At 33.8% G+C, this 7510-nt stretch overlaps 1 pseudogene; it reads right to left on the reverse strand.

Moving 5' to 3' along the window:
- Nucleotides 1-5653: 5653 nt before the first annotated feature.
- LOC102476518 (diamine acetyltransferase 1 pseudogene) lies at nucleotides 5654-6160 on the reverse strand (annotated as a pseudogene).
- Between the last annotated feature and the right edge of the window lie 1350 nt (nucleotides 6161-7510).

A 7510-nucleotide genomic window follows, 5' to 3' on the forward strand; every position in this document is an offset into this window, starting at 1 on the left:
TAGAATCTATGTTTTATTATTAAAAGACTTTATGAGCTGATAATTAAAACACGTAGCCCCTCTCCCATTTACTTGTATGTAACACATTTTCAATAAAAACGCACGATAATTCCTAGCAGTCGTCACTCCTCAGAGGGCGACCTCTGAGGGGTGTCCGGCATAGGACGTGCATGAAAGGCATCGAGTCCTCTGTCTTCTGTTCACCTTCGCCGCCTTCGTCGAGATAACCCACCCACGCCGAGGCTGAACCCCGGCATTGCACAATCTATTTTTCAGCAGGGTTATGAAATCCAGGTGCATTTTAAAGTTTTCATTGATTTTTCTTTTTGTATTTTGTTTTGGTTAATAGTTACTAAGCCCTTACTATGTGCCAATCACTTTATATACATTATTTTATTTAACTCTTCTTATGAAAATAAGAGAGTTAAAGTTATTTGTTCAATAAGCTATATCTCTAATAAGGGTTAAGTGATAGTGTTTCAGTCTTGATCTGAGTTCAGTACCTAAGACTATATTTACTAAATTAAATTGCATCTTATTCCTTCTCCTCAGCAGATTTTCTGTATTTTCCATGAGAAAACTGTGATAAGGAGCCTAATCAATAATGAATATAAACATTACATATTTGTACACTACTCCTGAAGCAAAGCTGTTCATTCCATAGAGATAAATTTGTATATGGTGAATAATGGAAGAAAATCAAAGTAATTGATCTCTGGTGATCAAATGAGCAGAATTTTGCAGAGTGCAGAAAGGAAAAAAAAATTGAAGAACTGAAGTAACTACCTCTGCTATAAAATGATGGTCTTGTATGAAAACTTTGTAAGTGATGCCCTTGAATAATGTTATTCAGGGGTCAGAAAGAAGGCTAATACTAATGCCTGAAATTCCACAATTTGCCTGTAAGCATTGGACTTTGATTTATATTAGCATGAAGATACACTTGGGTTGGTAACACTTCAAGTAGTTATGGATAAATTTATCTTTGTGAAGTAAGGAACTGAGAACATATTTGTCAGGGATAGAAAAAATAGGTCAAAAAGGAATTTGAGTAGTAATGACACTGGCAAGTTAAACATAAAATTTTAGTGGAAAATAAGTCTTTAAGCTCAAGAAATCACATAGAAGTCAAATTCAGCATGAAAAAGTTTCAGGTAAACATAAATAATCTAGAAATATTGATGTTGGATTCTTTAACTTTTTATTTGACGAACTTCAATCTGAGTTGAGGGTTAGGGTCTGCCTTTTTGCTTAGATTGTATAGGAATACTATTTCTACTCTAAAGGAAATACATTTTCTTATTTGGGATTATTTATTGAAGTGTGGAGAAACAGTTTTGAAACAAAATCTTTATTTCACCTTTTTTGTTTTCTTCTCATGTAACTTCATGTCACCAATCCTTACCTGATTTGGACTCCAGTGAGGTGGCTTTCACCTGAAGGTATTTTCCAAGTAGGCAGAGAGGAGGAGCCTAAAAAACTGCATTTTCTGAAACTTTACCTCTGTGGTTAGCCATGTAAGGAAAGTAAAGATGAACAGAATAGCCTGACTTATGTGAATCTGGTTAATGAATGAGAAAGAAAAGGTACCTGTTGCTTGAAAACATAGTCACATATAAATGGATGAACACATGTGTGCATACACACACAAACACACACATGCAGCAATACAGCTATAAATAAAAGGATAATCTTTGTGAGAAAATGAAAAACCAATTTGGTATGCATCAAACTATGTAGAATCTAAGTAAATAGCATAGACTTTGAAATCAGAAGCATTTGTTTCCAATCCTGGCTCTGTTACATTAAGCTGTTTGACTTAGGACATGTTACATAACCTCTTAGCTTCAGTGTCCTCATCTACCAACAGTTGTACACTTTGAGAATCTCTTTCATACTATTTTCATAAGAAATTAATAAAATCGTATGTCTAGTCTGTGGAGCACAGTGCCTACCAAACAATAAAACTGAATAAGTGGTATCAATGACCTTGATAATCAAGTCAATGATGATGATAATACTATTAATAATGATACCATAATTATTTTTAGCCTAAGATTTAAGCAAAAAATTATGAGTTAGTACATTATATAATATATAATGCATAAAACTTTAGTAATAATTAAAACACTCTACATCAAACTCACTAATAATAAATCTTATCCATGATTTTTGAAGTACTCTTCATTTATCAGTAAGAGAACTCCTAAAATAATTTTCTTTAGGTGCAGAAATATTACTCTTTTTTTTTTTTTTTTAGTTTTATTTTTTTTAGTTTTATTCTTTTATTCTTTAGGTCAACTAACAGCCATCCAAAATTAGTAGGGGCATGAAAGAACATATTTATATAAGAGAGGAGAGAGAGAAACAGAAACAGAGAAAGACAAAAATCATTATGAGCAACAAATAATGAAGAAAGTTTCCTGAAGAAAAATGGATTTCATCTGAATATAGGTATAAGAAGCAGATTGTTGCAAGCTAACAAACAGAAGAGCTATACATACAGTTTATTGATTTATGGTCAAGTTTTCTCACTTGTCCAATTTGCTGTATGAAGTTGATAATAAATGGGGTTTCTATAAGTATGGAAAATCTATAATAATAACCACAAACCTAAACTAAACTGTAATTATTGTGAACAAATATTTACTGAAAACTTATCTGGAAAAGACACAAGGCTAAACAAACAAATAAACAAAAACGCTATAAGAATTTGGGCTCTGGTTCAGTAATTTCTACAAACAGAAAAAATAGAAGAGAGAAAATTTTGTCAGAGACAGGAAAATAATATATGATCCCTTCTCCCAGGTCATTTATGATCTAATATCAGAGATAAGTATATAAATAACTATAAGAAAAGCTAGAGTAAGACAGGTATCCTAGGAAAGGTATAGTGATAGAAAAATGTTGTATCAGGGGCAGGTTGGTCTCAAAGTATGCTGTATTCTTAATGGCATGTAATAGATGAATCAAAGGCAATAAAATTCTACATTTAGCTTTTAAAAGTGAAAAGCCAAAAGCATAATTTCCAGTGTCTTTAAAGGCATTGTGAACTGTTTGAAATGGGCGTGGATAAGGATCAATGTCCTGGCTGTCAGTTATGGAATGAAAAAAAATCACAGAAAATTTTTGCTTTATTTAGGATGCTACAGATCACCAAGTCTATTGCTAAGTCACAATGTTTTGCAGCTCTTTCCATTAGGAAGTTAAACTTTCCATTAGGAAGTCAAAGTTATCTCTCTGCCTTTTGAGTTTCAACTTGTTTATATAAATCATTCTGGCTGCTGGAATATTATTAAATATGATACAAGCAGAAGTTTGAAAAGTAACAAGCAGAAGTTTGAAAAGTAACACTGCAGCATGTCCTCTTTTATTTACTCATGTAAACTCTTCCTCACCACAGTAAGCTGAGAAAAAATAGATTAAATTGGACTTCACCAAAATTAAACACCAGTGCTATACATGTTATCATCAAAAAAGTATTAACCTTTAAAGTGTGCAAAAATATGGGAAACTATATCTGCAAGTCATATCTATTAGAAATTAATAAGACAAATAATCAAATTAAAATATGAGCAAAAGATTTGAGTAAAAATTTTACAAAATAAGATACAAAAATAGACTATAATCATGTGAAATATTGGTCAACTAATCAAAACTATGATAAACTATGATCAAATATCACTTCACAACCAATAGGATAACTATAATCAAAACAGTAAGTGTTGCCAAGCATGTGGAGAAATTGGAACCTGTACATTCTTGGTGGGAGTGTAAAATGTGTGAAGCCATTTTGGAAGAATCTGGCATTTCCTCAAAAGCTGAGACATTATATTTATCAAATGACCTAAAAATTTTACTCCAAGTATATACTCAGAGAAATGAAAACACGTGACCACTTGAAAATCTGCACATAAATATTTGTAAAATTTATAGTTGTCTGAAAGTGAAAACTATCAAAATGTCCATTAACAGATGAATGGTCAAAATGTGGCTTATCTATTATGTATAGTAGAAATTATTCAATAACTAAAAAAATCAATGAAATATGGATACATGCTAAAACTTAGATGAGCCTTGAAAAACATTATGCTAATGAAAAGTCCAGTCACAAAAGACCAGTCATAAAAGACCATGTATAGTATGATCCTTTCTTTATTAAATATTCAGAATATGCAAATATATAGAAACAGAAAGCATTAACGGGTATGTGCACATGACCAGCATGTTCAGGCTGACCCAAAATCTGACACCTGGTCTTTTATCTGACCCCAGTGTCATGGAGAATTGGACCACTGTAGTTGGGACACTTTATACATATGTGTTTGACAGTTTTGCTATGGGGTGTGTGTGCTCCCCAGAGAGACAGAGAGAGACAGAAAGTGAGAAATCTCCCCACATGGGGAATGGCCACGCTGCAATCCTTTCTCCTCCATTCTCCTCTCAGAATCAGGCTTGCTGGCACACGTGCACGGTGTGAGTTTTAAGCCATCAGGTCCTGGAATTTACTGCATGGGAGTCGAGCAATGTAACCATTATGCCATTTGCAGGTCCCAACACTATGCATAATTAATCTTTTATTTATTTTTTGTACTCTCGTATAATAATGCTTAGCTAAACTATATTGTAGGGCTATACCAAACATTTCCCTTTTTTTTATATCCTCATTCTATATGTCAATTTCTATTTTTAAGACGTTTAAAATTGTTTATTGATATATAAGGAGATAAGAAAAGGTTACTCTGTTAGGATGGTATTTGAACAGAAATATAAAGAAAATGAGAGTGAGCCATAAAGGTGATTTATCACATCTAAGAGAATTTTGGGTGGATTCTTTAGGGTTTTCTATCTATATAATCATTGCCTTATTTCATCCACAAATAGAAACAATTTATTTTATTATTTTAGAGATATTTTTGCTATAGGCCTCATGCACTTGCCAGAGTGACAGGGAGAGACATAAGGACAGGAAGTCAGAAATCATCCCCAAGGAGGGATGGCTACACCGTAATCCTTCTCCATTTTCCTTTCTGGATTTTGAGTATGCATGGACATGTGCCCAGCATGAGTTTAGATCCTCTGGTCCAGAACTTGAACTACATTCAACTACATGAGAGTCCAGCAAGGTAACCATTATGCCATTTTCTGGTCCCCAAATAGGGATAATTTAACTTCTTACTTCTCAATTTGGATGCCTTATTTCATTCTCTTATCTTATTGCATTGGCTAGGACATCCAGGACTATGCTGAAAGGAGTGAAGAGAGTGGACAATCTTATCTTGTTACTATTTTTTTTCCACTTAAATCAAAGAGTAGTTTATTAAAAAAAAATCAAAACAGAAACTCTAAGTACCAGTGTGTACATTGTACACATTTAAATGACTCACAAGAATGAAGGTTTTTTTTCACATATATTAAGATCACACCACCTTGCTGTTTATCAAAAGATGTTCAAAGAGAAATCCAACTCCAAACCACATACAAGACTGCCATTTCCAACTGCCCACATTTCAAACATGCAACAACGCCACTGGTAATAAAGCTTTGGAATGGGTGCTCATTCTATTATTTCACTACAAACAAGCTAGAGAACAAGCTAGAAAGCAAGATAAGTTGAAAATTTATTCTAAAATAGAATGGAGGTTGTGGTCATCTATGCTAGCAAGTATTCCTTGTCGATCTTGAAGAGTCTCAATCCTTCTTCACTGGATAGATCAGAAGCACCTCTTCTTTTGTAGAACTTGATAGATGGTTCATTCCATTCTGCTACCAAGAAGTGCATGCTGCTGCAGTGACACTTCATTGCAACCTGGCTTAGATTCTTCAGAATTTCTGATCCTATGCCAAAGCCTCTATAATCACTCATCACGAAGTCCTAAAGATACAATAACTTGCCAATCCATGGGTGGTATGTAAAATAGTACATGGCGAAACCAACGATGCTGTGTCCTTCCGGAGTCCAGTGCTCTTTGGGCACTTCTGCAAACAGGCAGTGGTAGAAGGGGTGCTCTCCGAAACCATCCTCTAACAGATCTTTTTCAGTTAATATGACTTGCTCTTCCGTGTATTCATATTTAGCCAGTTACTTGATCAGGATATCGCTGCAGTCAGCGGCAGTAGCCAGGCGGATCACGAATTTAGCCATTTTCGTCTTTTGCTTTTCTTCCCTTTGCGATCCAAGCCCCTGTACTTGAACAGCAGGAGGAGGTGGTTCCTCATTCGTCTCCCGGGAGCGTCCTCTTCTCAGGCTGGCACCATGACCCAGCGGACTTCAGGGAGTGACGGAAAGGCCTCCTCGGAGCCGCACCTGAGAACTGCGCCTTGTTACTGTTTTAATTAGAAAAGCTTCAATGTTTCTCCTATTGAGTATTATGTTAGCTGTGGGTTTATTATATATGGCCTTTATTATGTTAAGAAGTTTATCATCCAAGCCTATTTTGTGGAGAGTCTTAATCATAAAAAATGTACTTTATCAAATATTTTCTCTGTATCATTTGGTATAATTACATGATTCTTTTTTCTTCTGTTTATGTGATGTATTGCATTTTTTGTTTTGTCTGCATTGAATTATTCTTGCGTTCTTGGGATAAATTATACTTGGTAATGGTATAAGATTTTTAATGTGTTGATGGATTCAATTTATCCATATTTTGTTGAGAATTTTTTACATCTATATTCATTAGGGATATTGGTCTGTCATTTTCTTTTCAGGTATGTGTCCTTGTGTGCTTTTGGTACTAAGGTCATGCTGGCTATGTAAAATGAGATTGAGAGGGCCTTTTAACATAGAATCTATGTTAATTCTTTTTTAAAAGATTTGTAAAACTTCAGCAATGACGCCATTTGGACCTGGGCATTTCTTTGCTGGGAAACTATTGCTGATTCAGTCTCATTACTTGTTATTGGTCTATTCAGACTTTCTATTTCTTGCTGCTTCAATTTAGATGTATTGTTTGTGTCCAGATATTTGTCCATCTCTTCTAGGTTTTCCAGCTTTTTGCTGTATAATAACTTATAGTATTTGTTAATGATCTTTTATATTTTTTAGATATCTACTGTAATGTCTCCTTTTTGGTTTCTGATATTTATATGGAACTTGCCCTTTTGATGATTAGTTTAGCTAATGGCTTGTCAATTGCATTTATCCCCTCAAGAAAAAAATCATTATTGTTTTGTTGATTATTATTATTGCTCTTTTTCTCTGTAAATTAATCTTTTGCTTATTTTACTTAGATCTTATTCTTTTTCTTATATTACTTTTGGGTTTCATTTGTTCTTTTGTTTATAGTTCATTGCAATGCATTTTTAGGCTATTTGTTTTTCTTCTGAATACTAATTGCTATACATTTTCCTCTTAATACTGCTTTTACTGTATCCCAAAGATTTAGAAGTGTTTTTTATTTGTTAAGAATTTAAAAAAATTCCATTAAAAATTTTTCAGAGAGAGAGAAAAATTGTGAAAGTACCCCCTCCAAGGTGAATGGTTACACTACAATTTATTCTCCTCCAT

This window comes from Tupaia chinensis, unplaced genomic scaffold (assembly GCF_000334495.1).
Source record: "Tupaia chinensis unplaced genomic scaffold, TupChi_1.0 Scaffold149552_1, whole genome shotgun sequence".
In the NCBI taxonomy this organism is placed as follows: domain Eukaryota; kingdom Metazoa; phylum Chordata; class Mammalia; order Scandentia; family Tupaiidae; genus Tupaia; species Tupaia belangeri.